Genomic DNA, 21,614 nt, shown 5'->3' with positions numbered 1-21,614 from the left:
GAAATATTATACCGTGATAAATTTTTTAGCTGTATCGCCCAGCCCTAACGAGTACAAGTACCTGAGCGTGGTATTGGACCCCATTCTGAAACCAGTATCGGTGCATCCCTAATCCATAGTTACACTTTCTGTTTGTTGCAGTCTACCCACAGGAAAAAAATTACAATTGAGTTCTCTGTAACATCTCATTTGAGATTCAGTGGAGAACAAATGTTTTCTTTTCTCCAAATGAAGACTTTTGCATCTCTAGTTTCTCTGACGTTGCTCCTGAGAAAATACTTTAGCAACCTCACATGTGTCTCCTCTAAAGTTTTAGAAGAGATCTCAACAATGTCACAGTACGGACATCACATAGTAGTCATCACTCAGCGACAAGAAGCAGTGGAAGTTTGACATCCAGCAGGAATTTTGAAATTCTTCAAAACCAAACTATCTAAGCTATATGGATTCCTCATTATTTGTGTAACTCAGAACACTTAATGTATGTTAACAATTTCCTTGATTGTGTCTATTTTTATTTCTACAAAAGAACATCTGAGAAGTCTTATATAAATGAAATATAACTGAGATTTCTGTTAAGTCTCCTGTGCTGTGAATGAGCAACCTCTAGGAAATAAAATGTTTCTTTGTGTAAGCGGACAGAAACAGAAAACAACACTTCCAGCAGAACAAGCCGGGCCAGCTGCACCATCCAACTCAATCCAGGACCTCTGTATCAGTGAGACTGTGGTTGGACAGACTTTAGATGGTATGAAGAGTAACTACCTGCCAAACAAAAGCTGGGGGAGAGTTCATGAGTGGATTCAAATGCATTATTTGTGTATTTATGACTGAATTGTGGAAATGTGTGGAAACCTGCTAACTTTCATATCTAGTGAGAAATCCACAAATGATTTCTCTGTGCACTCTTTATGGCTAAATTCATAGTCTGTGTTTAGGACCGCCATCCACTTTTACTAACAGGCATGACTCTCAAATTGTCCTGAACATAACAGCCACCAGGAGTGGACCAAATAATGTCTATTTAAAGACAGTACTCTTCTCTAACTCACAATATAGTAATGCCTGTAACCATTGTGACATATACCAATAATAAATATAAATACTTTCTATTGCATCTTTAAGGATTTTATTCAAAATTATTTTGAGCTGATCCTGTCTCATGATCTGCAGCATAGTCTCATGAAAACTTTTAGTAGTTCGTACAAGATGGCGACATCGTAAGCTGTTGTATGACTTGGCTTATACGAATAGATATGACTTTTAGACCAACCAATCTACAATCAGAATTTCACATCAATACAATACATGCATCACATTTAAGCTAGCCTCCTAGCCAACACTTTATATAAAAAAAAAGAAACATCTGTTAACAAATTTGGTTCTTCATTCCATTTTTTCTTCATGCAATACAAATGACTGATGAATGTCAATAACCTGTAATATGCTTCTCTTGTCTCCTTCCAAACCCCAATGTTAATTTCCTATTCCTAAGTCATGGTTAGGTTTAGGGTTTTGGTAAGGGGGTTAGATGTCATGGATAGACTTAGGGGTTAAACTTTCAAACTGTTCATTTGTTTGTTTATCTTTCTCTATGGGAGTAAAAGTTGTAAGTTTTTGTATGAGCCATACATATATATTATAATATATTATGATATGCTTTCTTGTACTATTATTACTACTTGTCATGAGACCAGGTTTGAATGACAACTGTATTGTCATTCAACTGCTGCTGTGTGAACATCGCTGATGTGTGTGATTTCTCACAATGCTATGGTTATTTCGTGATTTCCGGTAAATTATGACCACTACATTCTGTCTCAATTTCCTTGGCTCCAGGTGGCCATTTCAGCACCGACATAACTTTTCTTATTGTCAAATTTAACAAGAGAACCTCATTGCTTTAGAGAGGAAGTTTGTTCTGCCTCCTAGAAATTACCACTTCAAAGAGGAAGAAATTATATTTTTCATTTACACCCAATCTACACCAAGGAGAAAATACAATCAGTGTCAATTTCAAATCTCCCCTTTGAATTGAAATGAAAGGTTTCACAGTGGAAATCAAAAACCTGCTTCAACATCATGACAAAAGACAAAGTCTCTTGGCTCTTAGCTAGCTCATTCAGTTCAAGTTGAGGACTAACAGAGATGTAGTCAAGACAAACTACTTGTGTTTGACATAGACACGCACAGAGTGAAAGACAAATAGAGAGAGAGTGAGAGAAAGACAGATGAAGGGTTAGTCTGAGCTCAGCCAATGAGACAGGGAGGATGTGCAGCCCTTCTCCAGCACAGGGACCCGAGAGAGGACATATTCTGACATAACACAGGATGCAATTAGCTGGCTGTTTATATAGTGTAAAATAAAGCTGTGCTTTACAGCTGATAAAAGAGAAGTGTGTGGGTGTGTAATAATATTTAAACACTAGTGATGACATACAGATCACAACACTTATATTAACTTGCACCATCAGTCACTGGGTTATTTCTTCTGTGTGAATCATGACAAATGTGAAACAAGATGCTGCCCTGAAACCCCAAAAATCATTGATACTCATTACACATGCAAAGAGTTAATCTTATCATAAGAGATAATTTACAGTACATAGACATCTTAGTAACAAAGGGTCAAGTCCAAAATGATCATTTCCAATTAAATTGTGACTCTTTTGGTGCAAGAAACCTTGACAAATATTGTAAGTGGACTTCAAGGAATTTTCATGTCACTTAAAAACAAGGCTGTCAATCGATACATATTTTTCTAATTAAATTAATTACCTGAGAAGATGATTAATTATGGATGATTAATTAGAAAATATCTGCCTCAAAATATAGATAATTCAGTATTTATTAATCAAAATATAAATAAATATAATTCAAAGAAATTCAAAATAAATAATCATTTATAATGTCATTACATTTAAGGTAATTTAACATTATCACTAATATTGTAATATCCCTGATATTATATAAATAAAAAGCTGCCAGTTATGATGTTTTTTTCATGTTTTTTCACAAAACCGGGCCAAATGAGCTATGAAATACTTAATTAGAACAGACTAATGCTGTTAATTATATTGGAGACCTTCTAAGCTACATTGTTTTTCATTTTGATAGACAATATTTTTTATAAAATATGAATTCATATTAAAATATTAATATATGTTCATGTGATCTTTGAATGGAAGAGAAGGTAAACAGATTTGGCTTGCTGTCTATAATGGCGGAATCGAGACTTGACTCGGCTTCCTTGTCTGATTTAGTGGTAACTAGCCATGAAATTGGAGTTTGGAGGAAGGATGCCGGAAAAACTGTTGCAGGACAGAGGTAAGCAGCAGCTTATATATGCTTACTCCAGTGTTGATTGTTTGGATTAAATGAACATGCTCCTCCTGAACTTTTGTTGAGAACTCCATTGCATGTTCATGTAATCTTTGAATGGAAGAGAAGGTAAACATATTTGGCTTTTTGTCCATAATGGAGTGCTCCAGCTCGAGACTCGACCCAAGCCCGAGGTGCACCCCAAAACTGCTGATGAGGACAATTGTTACCATGGAAAATATTGGGAAAGCAAGCCGGAAATATGGTAGTTTAATGGGATAAAATGGATTGCGCCTATTTATAAGAAACTGTCCCATGCCAAAAAGTGTTAGGAAGTATTTAACAAATAGAAGCCCCATGAGGCTTTGTTAGTGATGATGAAGCATAGAGCGTTGGATGGTTCTGATTTAAAAGATGGAGTGCGTATCATGGTATAAGCGGTGATGGCCTTTAGTAATGTGAGCTGTTCAGTGTTGAGGGAGGAGATTAATACTGCCAGCAGATGCATTTGTGAGTACGCATGCCTATACATTCAGGTGTGAACCGTTTGAATGGTTGGGCTCGTGCTGTGATCCAAACAGGAGCTTACAATACATATGGGATTGGGCTATTCCTCACGGCATTTGGACAGGTGAGCCCAGCAGGCAATCGAACAGGGGACCCATACAGCTTTGGAACAGGAGAGCCCACTCAGCACTGATAAAAACAGTTAGCTCACACGGCCTTCGAACGGGAGAGCTCTCACTGCGATTCGGACAGGAGAGCCCACTGTCGGAACGTGAAAGCCCACACAGCGCTCAAATGGGAGAGCCCATGGCCGTAGCCTGGAAGTTCACAAAGCATTCGAACAGGGGAGCTCACAGCCAGAGAGTGGTCTCACACCGTGCTCTAATGGGAGAGCTAGCACAGTGCTCGAATGACAAAATTTCAAGCTTTCTAGAGGCCCTGTAATTGAACGAAACCTCAAGCTATGAACGATGGCCGAGTTTACATTGCTAATACTTACGAATTAGGTAATTTATTAGTTCATAGATTAAACATTGCATCGAGCATTCAAGCTATATTGACTGTGATAACCGAGACAAAGTGTTGTGATGCATTTGCTTAACAAGTCGATGGTTAAAGGCTGTCTTGTACCGGAGTGAGCGGGTTGAGATTTTTGGATACCTTTGATGAGGAGCGAGACTTGAAGATTACTTATTGCGGAGCGAGGTTGCCAAGAAATAATTTGTGAAAGAAATGAATGCTACTCATGTAGTCTTTAATAGTATTTCACACTTGAAAACCTTTGAAATGACTGAGATACAAAAAGAAGTTGTTTAAAAATATACAGATTTTGGTGTTTCGGAAGGATACTTGTACTTTAATTCACCAAAGTGGCATTCAACTGATCACAAAGTATAGTCAAGACATTGCTGATGTAAAAAACAGCACCATAATTTTTGATCAAATCTAGACAGGCCCCATTTCCATCAGCCATAACTACAATACCTAATCCTTGAGTAATCATGCTAAATTGTTAATTTGGTAGTAGAAAATTACTTGCCATTCTATCAAATACATTGTCTTTGTTTTTGAGTTGTCACAGTGTGCAATAGACAGGCATGTCTTAAGGTAAATATTAGGTCTTAAGACGGGGAGGTCGAAGGATTCTTTGTCGGACGGGAATAGCTCTATTTCAGACATATTCGAGGGCTTGAGGGCGGGGCCAAATGCCAGAAGAACTGTCGCAGGACAGAGGTAAGCAGCGGCTTGTATACACGTACTCCAGTATTGATTGGTTAAATTAAATGAATATGACTCTCCCGAACTTTTTTTAAGAACTCCATTTAATATTAAATAAATTATTAATATATATAGACACACACACAAAAACAGCTCATTTTTATTCCCACCCCAAAATTGGCATTTTCAACATGGTATAATAAATTATCTGTAGGTATTTTGAGCTGAAACTTCACAGACACATTCTGGGGCCATCAAAGATTTAAATTACATCTTGTGAAAAGGGGCATAATAGGTGCCCTTTAAGTCATGCAATTTGATTTATAGGTTAAACATTAGAATTCCTTTTGCATACCCCCTTGAACCTGCTACAGTACCACCTGGGTAGAAGATTAGATTATTCAAAAAGTGTTTTTCAATGTCAATGCATTGTTTGTTTTATTTCTATATTGAACATATGCCTGTTGCTGGCCTACAGACAGGGCTGTTCTCACAGCATGCATCTGTGTTATTTTTGTTGGTCTATATACAGATGCGTCAAGTACTTTTTGGCGTTTAATTGTAGTTGTGTTGCATTGCACTGGTTTTAGAAATTATTGTTCCATAAATAGCATAAAAGCCATGTTTTAAGGACGTTGTATCAAAATAAATGCAGTTTGAACATTTAGAAAAACGCATCTCAAGACCCCTGAATTTAGAAGATGTGCTCCATCCAGCTCTCTTTTATGGAATGCAAGAAAGAACACATCTCATGAGGCTCATTTACTCATTTGCTCAGTCTGCTCTTGGTGTGGTTTGTGGTCTGTAAATCTGTGTGAGTTATGCTGACTGCCCCCTGCTGACTGCGACGCACCAAAAATCTGAAGTTGGTATTTCAAACCTGAATTTCTCAGATGGCTCAGAAAATTCCTTGTTTCAGAATATATGTATGGATCAAGGGGATTGATTATGTACATTTTTTTAACACATTTTTTGTAGTAATTGCGCATAACTGGACATAAATTCATAACATCATGGAATACAGTCAGGGGTGTAGCAAGTATTGCATAATTATCTCACTTAATCATTATACAGTATATTAAGAGTTAAATTTTCCTTGGCCACAGTGTGAAAGAATTAACCAAATGGATGTGTCCACAGTGGACTGAACAAACCCACAATGGTAAGAGGTAATCCTACTATGACTAGTGTCCGTATGTCTTTCATCAAATCAGTTAGGAGGACTAATTTATCACCTAATTAATATTCACGAGCAAAGCTGATAAGGTTAAGAATCCCCCCTCCCCACTTTTCAGATTGTTCCGATGACCCTAAATATTGTACAGATGACCGGCTGTGTATGCTTCTTGGCCCTCTGGCTCCCAGATGAAAGCAGTTTTTCCACAGTTTCCGATGGTCTATTATTCAATAATAGCTAAGGTTGCATTCAAGTTCAGATTTGGATACTGTCCAAATGGGACCTGGTTTAGGAAAACGGCATATTAACCTTGTTTTAAAAAGCTTTACTTCACTGCAAGAGGATCTGCTTTTCAAAAGCAATGACTCGTGTTTTCATTCATACAGATCATTTGATGTGTTTTCATTCTTTGTGTTTCAAGCAAAGCCAAGGCGCATCAGCCTGAGTGTATTTATCCAAGACTGCATTTATTGAAAATGTAAGATCAGTCTTATGAAGAACTGAGCTTGCTCAGGTGTAATTTTGTTGGAACAACATATCCGATTGTTCTTGCCAGTGATCGACCTTTAATATATTACTCCATCATCTATATCAAATATTGCAGTCTGACATACCAGTGCTTTGTGCAATATATTCATAACTTTACATTTTAAAATGGCATTTACTGAGCTTGTACACTTTTTAAATATATTAAAGGTACCATATCTTTAAAAAACTAAATTTTCCTTTCTCTTTTGAAACAATCCTTTAATGTGCAATATACACATTTGCTAATATTCACAATGCAATGTTCCCCTTTTGAATGTCAGTTTGAGCCATGCCAGTTTGTGTTACCAATGTGACAGATTGTGCCGGTCCAATGATTTAAATCAGATTACACAAGCATTATTGAATCCTGATTTAAGACAGGCCATGAAACATGATCATGCCTGAACTGACACACATTGGAGTGGAATAGCCATCAGAGGAGCTACAGTATCCCACAGAGAAAGGCGCAGCTTTACATGTTCCGGCTGATCATTTATCTCCTGAGCTGGGCAAAGAGAACCACGTACCTCGAGCCAAAGCTGCTGCTCTTCCACAGCCTGTCCAATGGCTGGCCTATATTTCTTACAGACATCCTCTTCTCTTCTCTAAACAACTGACAAGGAATATGGGCAGCTCTTAGTCAAGGAAAAGCTCTGGACTGCTTCTTAGAGTTACTACTGAGAGTTGATTAAGAATGCACAAGTTTTAGTTACAGTATTTCTGTTAGAAAAACATTTAAGTGTTACTCAAATTGCACTAATTTTACTGTAAAATGATTTTATGTTGGATTGCTAAACTCGATGGTTGCACAATTTTTTGATATTCCTTCTGAAAGTGACTTGCATTTTACATTTGTTTCATTTATTTTGTTGTTGGATTGGATTGCTAAATGTAGATTGCACTTTCCTTTTACTCGAATTGAACAAGTTTTTACTTAAAATCATCCCAAAATAAAATTAAAGTAACCTACATTTAGCAATCCAACAACAAAATAAATGAAACAAATGTAAAATTCAAGTCACTTTCAGGAGGAATATCCAAACATTGTGCAACCTCGAGTTTATATATATATATTCTGGCAGTTGTCTTTGACTTATACTGATAACTAGTGGATGCAGCATAATATAATAGCAATAGTTTTAGATTAGCGATGCCATTGAAAAATGTGCTATTCGCTGTCAGCCAAGATTAATTTTTCGGGTGATAACAATAACAATAGACGTTTGCACTTCTGCAGTTAATAAAGAATGTAAATTCTGTGTGTTAAGGAGTATAAGGGAATGGAGGAGACAAGAACCGGCTTGACAATATAAATCATATTTTTAATAAAGAACTAAAACCAAAAGACACAAACACACACATAGGATGGACAGCTGCCCGTAAACGCTCTCTCTCTCTGTCGCACCACCATCCGCAATCCACCTTTATCCCTCTCGGAGGCTTGATTAGCCTGATTAAGGGCCGGATGTGTAAAATTACGACCCGGCCCCACCCTCCACCCTGTCACATTCCTCCCTCGTTCTCTCAGGCTGGGGAGCCCCCGGCTTGACGTACACCCCCCAACAAAAAAACAGTAACATTTAAAAGAGAGGGAAAAGGCCAATGCAGTGGGAGAGAGAGAGAGAGAGAGAGAGAGAGAGAGAGAGAGAGAGAAAAAAAAAACACTTATTCGCCGGTTCTCCGATTTAAACATTGGCCCCTAACACTTACAGTACTTAGTTTACTCATTTTAAATCTTGACTTGTACTGCACATAAATAACTAATGTTGGCATTATATTAATACTGTTTAGCCAGAGGGGAACTTGCTCCCATTGAAAGCCTGGTTTCCCCCAAGGTTATTTTTCTCCTTTAACCAACACATTATGTGTTCCTTGCCACAGTCACCTTAAGCTTGCTCACTGGGGGTCTAAATATAATTATTTTCTATTATTTTTTAAGTCACAATTTACAATCATGTCTTTTTTTACCACACTATTATGACTAGAAGACATTACAGGTTTTTATGTTGAAGCATAATTTTCTGTAAAGCTGAAATTATGTGTGTTGTGAAAAGTACTATACAAATAAATATTACTTGGCACATACAGAGTACATAACATTTAATTAAATAGCAGACATTTGCGGTTTAATAATCACTTTGAGTCATGTAACGACCAGCTTTTCCAAAGTGGGAAGCTGCCGACAAATATCAGAGCTCCTTGGTCAAAACAACACAGAAACACTTTAAAATAAAAGCTCCTTCAAATTAAAGGTGAATTTATAAGAAAAAAGTATGACAGAAATATATCACTACTGTAAAGTTCTGTAACATTCACTGTAATACTACTACTACTACTAATAATAAATATAGCCACAAGCGGTAATCATCGGGGTCCAAGCACGTATGGCCAGAACATGACCAAAATAATCAAAATGGACAGAATGTATAAATAAAATATATATATATATATATATATGTCTCTTTAAATCATGAACCATGAACATAAATTGGAATTTATTCAATTAAATTGGAATTTATTATTAAATTGGAATTTAACTGGAATTTATTCAATTAAATTTACTCAACAACTGACAACTGACTCTTGATGATAAAAGTGTACATTCAAATAAAGAAAATCAACAAAAAATTGTCTAGTTGTTCTGGAAATAGTTCAATGGGATTCAGGGCTGGACTGGTAATCTGGCATACCAGGCATTTTCCTGGTCTGGGCCACGATAAGCAAAAATGAGCCACCGCATTATGCAGAACGGACCACAAAACAGTGCCACGATATGCAGAAAAGGACAGCGAATCAAAAATCTGAGATACAATTTTGTAAGGACGGTCCCTAGATGATAAGTGCAAACTTTTGAGCAAACGGACAAATGGCCAAGTAGGACTTCTCAAAAGTAGGTTTTACGAAAAATCGCAAATTGAGAAAACAATGATTTTGTGACTCTAGGACTTATGGTTTTGGCAGACTAGAATAAGAAAAACAAGAAAATCAGCACAAATACAATAGGGTTCCAGCACCTTCGGTACTTGGACCCTTAATTAATCAGTAGTAATTGTATTACACTTAAGCAATATATAACGTCTGTGATGCTCTGTAATGCAGCACTTTATTTGACAAAATATTACTCTAATATTGTATTTTGAATTGTGCTGTGAGGTTCTGTATACAAGCACTTCATTAAAAAATACAATATTATGTTGAAAATGTATTTTTATATTATTTTTATTTTTAATTAATAAATTTATTTAAACACAATTTTGATGATAACATTTAAATAAACTGTTAATATGGAGTTATGGAAAAAAAAAGGAAAAAGGTATTGGGACATCCCTAGTTTATGCTGTCTGTCTGTGATTTTCGGAGTTTTAAAAGAGAAATCTCCATTCACTTGTATTTTAAGGGCCTGCTGAGCTAACATATTTGTTCTGGTGAAGAAAGTCATACACACCTGGGATATAACGAGGGTGAGTAAATAATGAGAGAATTTTCATTTAAATCAAAGCCAAGCAAAATCCTAATACAGCTGAAGGTGATGTCATATTTCAAGGAATGAAGAACGAGGAAATTAGGGGTAAATCCTTTGATCTAAGACCTGCTGGGCTTGTCTACTGACTTTTGCAGCTTTTTAGTTGAGAAACACTGTCATCACCTGGGCTAAGCAAATTTGCTCGACTAGAATTCTTAAGTACAACAGACATGTTGTTTTATCTAAGACAGTATTTGATATACTTTAGCCTACATATCTTGTTTCACAGTTAAAATATCTAAGCATCCTTAAAACAAGATAAATTTACTAAAGCTGCAAAATTGTGTACTATATTAATCAGAATCAGAATGAGCTTTATTGCCAAGTGTTCTCACGTACACAAGGAATTTTTATTAGTGATAGGCGAAACAAGTGTACACAGGACATCGCACAGTGAGACACAGAATATAAAACAAGGTAAGAGTATAAATAGACATACAAATAATAGGACATATAACATAACGGTGTATGTACAAGTGCAAGTGGTAATGTAAGTGCAAGGTAGGGGTATGTACAGTTATTGAATTAAATATGTGAATTTACATATGTACATTAGATCTGTATTTACATTATTGCACTATGGGGGAGTCCTGAGGCATTTTAATTGTTAATAAGGAAAATGGCCTGAGCTTTATTAAAATCTCCCAGAATAATAATAAGTGAGTACGGGTGTTGATGCTCCGTGTCTGTGATGTGCTCAGCCAGCTGTTACAACGCTGTGTTCACGCATGTTTTTGGAGGGATATAAACTCTCACCAGAATAAACAAGGAAAACTACCGTGGCGAGTAGAAAGGCTTACAGTTGATGAAGAGGGCCTCTAAATTAGCACATCACAGCACATCTTCTTCAATGCTGTACATCTGTACACCAACTTTCGTTGATGTAAAAGTACATGTAAAAAAAAATTTCCCCCACACATTGAAAGTGAATGGACCACTGTTCCATATAAGCTGCACACTACGTGCAGATGGAAAAACATACACGTGACGATGAACTCAAGAGTGTGTGGAAAACATTGAGATTTTCTTGAATAAGAGCTAATTGCACACTCAGTGTTTCAACTAATGTCCATATGAATCTTAATTTATTCCTGTATGGAGCTGAAGCTTTGAGTGAAATCTTGTGTGTAAACAATGTGGAAATACACATTATTGAGTCGTGAAACAACACATAAACATACCGCATTTATCGCGGGGTGTGAGTGCTATTGGTGACTGTAGAAATGTGGCTGCATGCACTAAAGTTTAAAGGTGCTTTATGGTCAATGCCCATCCCGAGAATGATTAACATAAAAAGTTGCTTATGTCTTACTCAAATGCAAACAGGTGCAACTAATCAGGTATGTGTCAAAATATCAGATCTGTTCACAGTGCCGGCCCTGCTTATTAAGTGACATATGTGGGTGCTTAGAACCCCCGTGGGCCCCCCTCCCACAGATTCAGTACTGCCAAATAATCTTTTGAAATAAGTGTAAATAGCACTGTGCACACCGCCTGGCTATAGCATGCCAATAATCAAATAGAATCTGTCAAAACTGTTAAAAATATTACACACACACACTTTGGAGAGGTAAGTATGTGAACTTGACTTTTTCAGCGTAAGGTCATATGCAGCAACATTATTAGACAGCTGAATACTTGCATGGGTGATACGGGTTCAAGTCCACCTTTTGCCAATTTCACTATTCTTTCCTATAAGAAAATAGAGACAGTGGCTGTGCACACCATCAAAAAGTAATTTATTTAAATAAAAATGAACACAAAAGGTGTAAATAAAGTGTCTAAAGGGAGCATGATATCACTGAAAATAAATGTGGTGTTCTCCTAGTGTTTAGAGGGCTCATTAAAGGTTGGGCAGTGCGGAGAAGGGGGTGGACAGGCACACACATGTCTTTCCCAGTCTGGAACGCATGATTGGCAACTTTTTCCAGCTGCTCGGCATCTCACAGGCAGGTGGAAAGCTAGGGTCATGGTGGCAACTTGGTTACCCATTTGCTGGACCTGAAGAGACCGCTCTCTCTAAAGACGTGCTTGGCATTTAAAGACAGCATTAATGAGGTATAATTATGTGGCACATCAAGTGCATTTCTTCCCATTGCCAGCAAATAATTTAAGTTCTGTCACAATACTTATACTACATACACTGATGTCATTAGATTATATACTGTTTTGTTATGCACCAGGGTGCAAATAGCATGTGCCACTATTTACAGTAAGTGTAAAAATAATCTACTGTTGCCTACCACACCTTAAGTTGGTAATTTAATTAGTTCTTATTCATTTGCACAAAATATCATTAAATATACATTTTAAATTTGTGCATGTGATATGTGTTTGTTTAAAAAAAAATTATGTTCTTTCTTTTTTGTACTTCTGAAGTAGTTATATCTGTGCTGATGTAATTTGCTAATATTATTCAAACAACAATACAGAAAAGAAAGCCACTGACTGCACTTTATTTGTTTGTTATTATTAGCGCACTGTGTTCTTAGATTACTTAATACTATGGTTACTTCTTTATTATTATGACGATGTACCTATGACTGTGTATTGTAAAATATTCTGCTCAAGTAGCCAAAGGCTCTACCCAATAGAAATAGGATTTGCTCAGCAAGAACAAAGTTAGAGGGAATATTGATGGTGACTTATGCAAACATCCCATTTAACATCTGTGTCCCAAAGAAGAAAGAATGTCAGATTTGGAACAACATGATGGTGACTAAATAGTGACAGGATAAAAAATTTTGGGAGAACCATCCCTATGACTTTTCCTTTATTCTTGTTACTTCAGCATGCTATGAACTCTGACATTTTGTTCTAGCTATTTATTTATTTTTTCTACCATTTTATGTGTTGAAAAGCCTTGCCAGTGTAATGTTAATGACATCATCAAAGCACTCCAACATATTCCCAGGCGACAGGTGCCAGGAGATTTCAGGAGCAACCCCACCTTACTAGTACTCCCCTTTCATCCCTTGCTGCAGTGCGCTGACACATACAGTACACACACACACTGGAAAGTGCCACCAAGGTGTGCTGCTTAAGGTGCCTGGTCTCCCAATCGAAGCATTTTTTAAATAAGTTGAGACAGCTCAGGTCACTTGAGACACTCGCCGTGCTATGCTTGTGTAAGAGGTGAAACACCAGAACTCTTATGGCACTGCCTAAATACACACTGAACAAACCTGACATCCAAATATTGTGTTTGGAAGATAAAAGGCTATCGGTCTGATTCGTAATATATGCTCGGTGAATATCAAGGTGAATGTGTTCTGATAAAATGGACAAAATTGCATCGGCACAGAGGCTGACAGTGGAGTCAATAAATACTAAACACAAAATAGAAAGAGTAAGTATGTAAACTAGGAATGTGCAAAACATCATATGGGGCACTTTGAATATTTGGTCATGCCCTTCGGGTTGATCAATGCCCCTGCTGTCTTCTAGACACTCGTCAATGATGTGTGTACTAGATGATATCCTGATTTTCTTCCGGGCTCTCCAGGTAAACACTGAGCACGTTAGGTGAGTGTTGCTATGCTTATTAGAAAACCAAGACAGAGAAGCGTGCATTCCATGCACAGACGGTTCCATTCTATGGTTACATTGTGTCCTCCGATGGTGTGCATGCTGACCAGCACAAGGTGAGAACAGTCACCAACTGGCCAACCCCGGGGTCTCACAAGGCCCTGCAGACATTTCTGGTGTTTGCCTATTGCCTATTATCGGGGTTCAGATAACCTCCCCACTCATTAGCTTGATCTCCACCAAGACCAAGTTTGCCTGGAACCCCCAGGCCCAGTCCGCTTTTAATGAGTCAAAATTTTCGTCTGCTCCAAATAAAAATGTCCCTGATCTTTCACGTCAGTTTCTGCCTTTTATGTGAAAGTGGCGATGGTTCTCTCCCAGTGCTCAACCAAGGATGGCAAGATGCATCCTTGTGCTTTCTTTTCGCATTGCCTTAGAGAACGGAATTACAACATCGGTAACCAGGAGCTGCTCGCCATCAAGGTCGCTCTGGAGGAGTGGCGTCATTCGTTGGAGAGAAACGATGTTCCCTTCCAGGTCTGGACTGACCACAAGAAACTGGAGTATGGGTCAGCTAAAAGACTGAACTCCAGGCAGACTAGTTGGGCACTGTTTTTTGTAGGTTAATCTCCTTCCTCCCTGAGTCTAAAAACGTCAAACCTGATGCACTCTCCCCCCAGTCTAGTGGTTGCAGCAGTGTCTTTGGAGGTTGAGACGAAGGTGTAGAGAGCGCATCGGGAAGTAGAGGCCCCGGACGTCCCTGACATTCTCCAGTGGGGCCACTCGTCCAAGGTAGCTTGCCATCCTGGCATGAGGTGCCCTGAAGCAGTTATTCGACAACAATTCTAGTGGCCATCGATGGGGCAGGAATTACAACTTGTTATGGTCTGCTCCATTTGTGCAAGAGATAAGACCTCTAACCACCCTCCAGTCTGGCTCTTCAGACCCCTGCCTGTGCCCTAAAGGCCCTGGTCACACAATGCCCTTGATTTTGTCAGGGGACTTCCTCCATCCTGTGGCAGCAGTCATTTTGACGGTGGTGTACTGGTTCTCCAGAGCAGCCCATTTGATCCCACTCCCAAAGCTCCCTTCAGCCCATGAGATGGCAGCCACTGACGTGGACAACATTTTTTGGATTCATGGGATTCTATTGGACGTGGTCTCTGACAGGGATCCCCAGTTTGTGTTCAGTTTCTGGAGGGAGATTTGCAAGCAGTTGGGGGCAAAAGTTAGTTTGTCCTCTGGGTTATAAACCCAGACCAACGGTCAGACTGAGCAGGCCTACCAAAGTCTAGAAAGGATGCTCCATTGCGTGGCTTCCCAGAATCCCTTGACTGCGAGCAGCTCATGTGGGGTGAATATGCATTCAACTCTCTACTGGCTTCATCTACAGGGTAAACACCCAAAGTTTCTGTGCCCCCGTCCCATGCTTTCATTCAGTGCTGCCGTCACATGTGGAGGCAGGCTAGATGGGTGCTAGACAGGCTCTGGACAGCACCCCCGAGATATACCGTTGGCAAGAAGGTATGGCTTTCTTCAAAGGACATTCCCCTCAAAGTCACCTTAGTTGACTGGGAGGGTTATGGTTCGGAGGACAGGTGTTGGCTTCTGGCCTGGGAAATCCTGGATCGCTCACTTATTGTCCAGTCTGCTCCTTGAGGGAGCTCTACTTAAACCCCCCAATGTTTTCAGTAAGTCGCCAGATTGTTATGTGACTATTGCTCTTCGGTCTCGCCGTGTTTATTGATTCTAGACACGTCAGCCTGTAACCCGTTTACTCTTTTTTTTCTGTCTGTCTCTAATTGTGCATTGCTTCGGCTGTGGGTTTACATTTTTGTTTCCTGTATTACCTTCATTAACTGTGCTCTCCCTCTGTTTGCCGGCCCAGTTTGTGCTCCTCTTCTATTTCCTCAGCCACCACAGATCTGTCAAAGTTAGCACCACCACGGCTCTGACAGCGAGCCGCACCCCCCCAAGTCAGCTCTCCATCTGAGTCAGACTATTCTCATCTCCCTGGTTCTTCTCTCTGGTTGGATCTACTTGGCTCCCTGAGCCTTTGGCTTCTGCATCTCAACTGTCAGCTGTGTGTGCCTCTTCCCTGTTTTCTACAGAGCTCCAGTAGCGAGACCCTCTGCAACATTTTCTGTTTTGACCCTTTCTGTTTCAAATAAAGCTCTGTGTGATTAATCTAGCTATTGAATTATTTTTCCACTGTTCCTAACAGTATCACCTTAATTTTAGCAAAATGATTTTAACATGGCTAATTGAATGTTGAACAATTGCGTTTTTCATCTCACATTTGCTTTATGACACAATCAGTTAGGTTTAGGTTTAAGGTTAAGGATAGGGAGGTAGGTAGGTTTTGTTGAGCTGGAGCATTAACCCTAAAAACCTCACATGTTTGGAAGAAAATTTTACTTGCTTTTAGCACCACACAGTGGACATTTCAGCTAAGAACTGCTTTGCATTACCCGTTATAAACCACGTAATATAATTTTACAAAAATGTTACCACAGTCAATTGTCAGCTGTCAGCGTACTAGTTAAACCACTGCCACTAAAAATATCAACAGTCGCATTTTATAGCTGGATAGCTGAATAATGACACATCCAGTTTATTGGCACAGACATTTAAATGTAACTCTATCACCCTCTTGAGGCTTCTACTGCCACATTAACAAAAGAATGCGCATGAAGTATTTTCAACAGGACTGCATGTTAACTGTGTTTGTGCACATTAACATGCACAACTGTAACTAAAACAATTGTAACTAAACACAACTGTGTTTGTCATAGAGTATAGAGCATGCGTATGTATAGAGTATAGAGTATGTTTCTGGCCTAAAGCAAACACTTCCATGCATTAAGCAGCCAAAGAAGCAGCAATCTGACTAATGGGAAAATGGAGAGTTGTTAACATAAAAGTGGCTTTTCATTTCTATTGGATTTTCCAGATATTTCAGAATTCACTGACAGGACTCGCAGGACTAATAGTGATGCTGTAATCACAAAAGAATGAAAAATGTATTTGTTAAATAACACTTTTCATGGCTTTACCTCACTGTGGCTGTAAACCTTTATATAAATGGTTCACCTTAAATAAAATACTGTCATAATTTACCCACCTTCATGTTGTTCTCAACCCTTATGACTTTCTTTCTTGTATAGAGCACAAAAAGAGATGTTTTAATGAGTGAACATCATTGTTAATTTAGAGCTTAGTAATGCAAGTCCTCACAAGCCACTGTGACGAATAGTAGCTCTCATAAATGTGCAACAGAAAGATATAAAAAATTACTTAAATTTCAGGTTGGTTCTCACCTAAACCTATTATATGACTTCAGAAGAAATTTACCCAAGAGTCACATGGACTACTTTTATGATACTTTTGGGTCCTTTTTTAATCTTTAAAGTGAGGCATTATATTGAAAAGACAAAACATGACATTAAAACATCTCCATAAAGATCTGGAACAATATGAGGGTGACAAATTATGACAGATTTTTAATTTTTAGGTGAACTATTCCTTAAAACACACAGCCCTTTATAGAGGCAGCCTTAATGTACTTTTCTACATGCCCAAATAATCCCCTTTTATTTTGAGCTAAGATTTATTGAGTAGGAGTATCCTACTACTTTCAGGCTTCCTGCAGTAAACTAGCATTGGCTGCTGCAACAGCTTGTGCCCCTGCTGGAGAACTAAGGAACACACTCTGGGTTCACTCCCACTCACTTCACACTCATCAGGGGTTCAGACCTCACAGCGTGCACAAGCCCTACTGAGCTCCATAACAGGCTCTGCACCAATGAGCTCTGAGCCTGATCCTCTGCTGTGGAGACAACATGAGTGAGAAGGTTAGGATACAACAAGGATACAGTGAGGACCTCTGTAGGTCCATTCAATGCAAGTCACTTGCATTGCTGCCTCTGTTTTGGACACAATTCTTTACAGTTATGGCTAAGTCTGGACAAAATAGGGTTAACACAAAGAGAAGATGAACACGTCATAAAGCAGCTCTTGGATGAACCGAGTCACTTTGGTACCAAACATGGCTCAGACACAGAATGGGCATGGTCAGAGGAAGTGCTCTTACCCAGTCATGAACTTATGCTAATTCCCATTCCGGGAAATCTACTTTCCTGTGGATGTAATGCAGAATGCCATTCAACTCAGGAATTTGCAACTTCCTATCTGGAATAGGATAAAGTTACACCATTTCAAGTCAGAGTTAATGACAAGCATTCACTTTTAAGCAAATAAAATGCATAAATAAGTTGAAGTTTCTGTTACATGACGATGAAACGTGCTTGCCAATAGAGGTTAATAATTCAGACTGATCACTATGAATTCGGCAACAGTAGGTTGAAAGTTCTCTGAAATCAGACTATGAAATTCAAACTACTGCCCCCAGTGGCCAATGGAATTGGCCACAGAGTGGCACTAAAAGTGAGTTGTTTTTTTTTAACTTTAAATGAAGTTATACAGTTAACAGGAATGCATATTATATTAATCATATGCCCTAATCCAAACCCCAACTCTTAACCTAACCGCCATTGGTAGGGCTACCTATAAGGAGGGACAACAGAAGCCCACGACTTTCATATTGTAGAGTGCATCTAAATGTGTTCAGCGGGAGACGCAGATATAATATCCCACATCCAACTTTAAATGGAATGCAGCATTAGTTCCAACTCTAATCAAGCACACCTGAACCTGCTAAACAAGATTTTGGGGGTCACAAATTATTGGCAGATATGAGAGTACTCAAGCTGAGTTTGAACTTAACTGGAATGTAGAGGAAATAAAGGAAGAGGTTTAAACATTTGAATATGCCCAGTGTAAAAATCCATATAATTTATTATTTATTAGTTTAGAAAGGCCAGTGTGTGAATAAGCCACTACCTTAGTGTCCACAAAATCCCTTCCAGCCCATGGAATTATATAATATGAGTTTGTATGAGAACAGAATTATATAAGAATAAGGTGTGTGTGCGCATGTGGGGGTTCAGATATTAAATATGCATGGAATGGAACTGAATATGCTTTTTCAAAAATAGTTAGGTTGTGAGTTCACATGGTTTGAACATATAACTGAGTATAGCTGTGTTATGATTTTGCATTTACTGAGGACTGTTTGTGCTGCATTATCCACAGGAAATAATGTCTTAGAAAAAAACGATTATCTAGTGAAAAGCAGGCCCCATGCATTAGACTGGGGCTGCCGGGAATGTCCCCTCAAATACAATATTAAATCCTTTTTACTCTTTTATGAGAAACCTAAAAAGGTAACTGTTTTCCCCTCAGATTCCTCCTGCAGAGTGAGAACCCTGTGAGTCATATGGAATAATCCAGAAATCCACTCTCCTCAACTAAAAGCCAGGCCCTGCTCTCCTGTGGTACTGAATGTGTCTGGGAGTTCACTGTGGGGCTACAGTTACCCCACCTCTTAGCCTGCAGTGACAAAGACAGCATCGAGGAGCAGGGGCTTGTACATGTGAGGTCACTCCAGAGTGTTTTCTGAGACTGCCTAAACATGCTCTGAACTCCATGTGCTCTAAGAGCAGAAATATAACCCTATGCGTGAGGAATGCCACAAAGTTACAAGTACAGACAGAGGTGGGCAAGTGTATCCATTGTTGTGTGACCTAAAGGCAACAGATATGTGTATTTCCCTCGATTCTGAAAGCCCTGGTCTCCCACCTAAACACTAATTGTGTTTGAAAAAAATATCTCTTTTTCCTTTTATTTCCCTGTGGCGACATTTTTCAGAATTATATTACGTGGTAATATTTAAGTATGCAGAGAATAAAGGGAGAACAGGTGCTGTTAGTTGCATAATCAGCATTCCTATGAAAACAACCAGTGTTCCCATGGAAACGAAACAAGCAGAACAAACTACCAAATTCAAAGCCTGGATGATACGATAGAACGAAGTCGAACCTGGTGAAAAACAGTGCCACAGAGAGTCTGTCTAGAATTAGGGTGTTTAGCACTATGGATATACTCTAGGTTCTTATGATCAGTCCAGACTAGAGGTCGACCGATATTGTTTTTTTCAGGCCGATGCCGATCTTTTGAAATCCGGGTCGGCCGATGGCCGATTAATGCTGCCGATTTATTTTGGCCGATATTTGGCCGATATGTGCTTGTTTTTAACCTCTTATTTGAACCTTTTATTTGAAAGATAAAATGTAACACAAATAATTACTTAAGATAGACAACATTTCTCAACAAATACATTTATTGAACACTTGACCAATCTGCACTTGTACACTTAAAATTAAAAATGTATAATGTAAAAACATATTGTATAAATAATGTATAACAAATATATTAAATAAACAAAGCAGGTGTTACGAACTGCTCCGAGACACGAAGGTTGAGATCCAAATGCAGCTTTAATTAAGGGGCAATCCAGACACATAATCCAATATTCAGAGCATCCAAGAGAAGCACAGGCATAACTAGTGATGGGTATCGTTAAGGTTTTAATGGTATTACAATCTTACCGATACTGTTTATCGATCCGGTACTTTAACGGTATTCTTAACGGTTCTTTTTGTTATATATATATACAGGTGAAACTCGAAAAATTAGAATATCGTGCAAAAGTTCATTAATTTCAGTAATTCGACTTAAAAGGTGAAACTAATATATTATATAGACTCATTACAAGCAAAGTAAGATATTTCAAGCCTTTATTTGATATAATTTTGATGATTATGGCTTACAGCTTATGAAAACCCCAAATTCAGAATCTCAGAAAATTAGAATATTACATGAAATCAATAAAAAAAGGATTTTAAATACAGAAATGTCGGCCCTCTGAAAAGTATAATCATGCATATGTACTCAGTACTTGGTTTGGGCCCCTTTTGCATTAATTACTGCCTCAATGCGGCGTGGCATGGATGCTATCAGCCTGTGGCACTGCTGAGGTGTTATGGAAGACCAAGATGCTTCAATAGCGGCCTTCAGCTCTTCTGCATTGTTTGGTCTCATGTCTCTCATCTTTCTCTTGGCAATGCCCCATAGATTCTCTATGGGGTTCAGGTCAGGCGAGTTTGCTGACCAATCAAGCACAGTAATACCATGGTCATTGAACCAGGTTTTGTTACTTTTGGCAGTGTGGCAGGTGCCAAGTCCTGCTGGAAAATGAAGTCAGCATCTCCATAAAGCTTGTCTGCTGAAGGAAGCATGAAGTGCTCTAAAATGTCCCGGTAGACGGCTGCGTTGACTCTGGACTTAATAAAGCACAGTGGACCAACACCAGCCGATGACATGGCTCCCCAAACCAACACAGACTGTGGAAACTTCACACTGGACTTCAAGCATCTTGGATTGTGTGCCTCTCCATTCTTCCTCCAGACTCTGGGACCTTGGTTTCCAAATGAGATGCAAAATTTGCTCTCATCAGAAAAGAGGACTTTGGACCACTGAGCAACAGACCAGTTCTTTTTTTCTTTAGCCCAGGTAAGACGTTTGACATTTGAAGCCCATGTCCAGGACCCGTCTGTGTGTGGTGGCTCTTGATGCAGTAACTCCAGCCTCAGTCCACTCCTTGTGAAGCTCCCCACACATTTGAATGGCCTTTTCCTGACAATCCTCTCCAGGCTACGGTCATCCCTGCTGCTTGTGCACCTTTTTCTTCCACACTTTTCCCTTCCACTTAACTTTCTATTAATGTGCTTTGATACAGCACTTTGAGAACATCCAACTTCTTTTGCAATTACCTTTTGAGGCTTTCCCTCCTTGTGGAGGGTGTCAATGATGGTTTTCTGCACAACTGTCAGGTCAACAGTCTTCCCCATG

General features: G+C 38.8%; 1 protein-coding gene across 1 annotated transcript in view; it reads right to left on the bottom strand.

Moving 5' to 3' along the window:
• Window positions 1–21,614, bottom strand: part of LOC127625452 (A disintegrin and metalloproteinase with thrombospondin motifs 2-like) — a 99,056-nt gene that overhangs the window by 70,032 nt on the left and 7,410 nt on the right. The gene's annotated exons all lie outside the window — the stretch shown is intronic.

This window comes from Xyrauchen texanus, chromosome 31, assembly GCF_025860055.1.
Source record: "Xyrauchen texanus isolate HMW12.3.18 chromosome 31, RBS_HiC_50CHRs, whole genome shotgun sequence".
NCBI classification, from domain to species: domain Eukaryota; kingdom Metazoa; phylum Chordata; class Actinopteri; order Cypriniformes; family Catostomidae; genus Xyrauchen; species Xyrauchen texanus.
This window is presented reverse-complemented; position numbering and strand designations above follow the sequence as displayed.